The sequence below is a fragment of the Pteropus vampyrus genome, unplaced genomic scaffold, assembly GCF_000151845.1.
Source record: "Pteropus vampyrus isolate Shadow unplaced genomic scaffold, Pvam_2.0 Scaffold27, whole genome shotgun sequence".
NCBI lineage: Eukaryota > Metazoa > Chordata > Mammalia > Chiroptera > Pteropodidae > Pteropus > Pteropus vampyrus.
The window spans coordinates 7,411,017-7,411,825 of record NW_011888808.1 but is presented as its reverse complement, the minus strand read 5'-3'; positions in this window follow the sequence as shown (position 1 = coordinate 7,411,825).

Sequence of the window (809 nt, the reverse complement as noted above, 5' to 3'; positions counted from 1 at the left end):
TCCAGAAGTGAAATCTGGATTATGTGGTAGTTATACTTTTAATTTTTTGTGGAACTGCCATATTGTTTTCCATAGTGGTTGTACCAATTGACATTCTCACCCATGATGCAGAAGAGTTCGCTTTTCTTCACGTCCTCACTATTTGTTTCTTGTCTTTTTGATAACAGTCATTTTAACAGGTGTGGGTTGAATTCTCATTTTAGTTTTGATTTGCATGTTTTTGATAATTAGTAATGTTGAGCATCTTTTCATATACCTGTTGGCTGTTTCTATGTCTTTGGAAAAATGTCTATTTAGATTTTCTGCCCTTTTTTTAATTGAATTTTTTGTGGTTTTGCTATGTAGTTGTATGAGTTCTTTATATATTTTGGATATTAGCCCCTTATCAGATATATGATTTGTACACATTTTCTCTGATTCTGTAGGTTTCTTTTTCATTTTGTTTGTGGTTCCCTTTGCTGTACAGAGCCTTTTAGTTTGCTGTAGTCCCTTGTGTTTATTTTTGCTCCTGTTGCCTTTGCTTTTGGTGTCAAATCCAAAAAGTCATTGCCAAGACTACTATCTATCTATCTATCTATCTATCTATCTATCTATCTATCAATCTATATATTTCCATATGTGCAATAACTTGGGAGATTTTATCATCCTCAATCAGCAAAGAACATGGGATATGAATAGTTTATTAATAATATTTCAAAAATAGATATTTGAAATCTAACCCTATAAGATTTTAATTCCCAGAATGTGTGTGTGTGTGTGTGTGTGCGTGTGTGTGTGTGTGTGTGTAAATCTACTTGCTATTAAAAAAA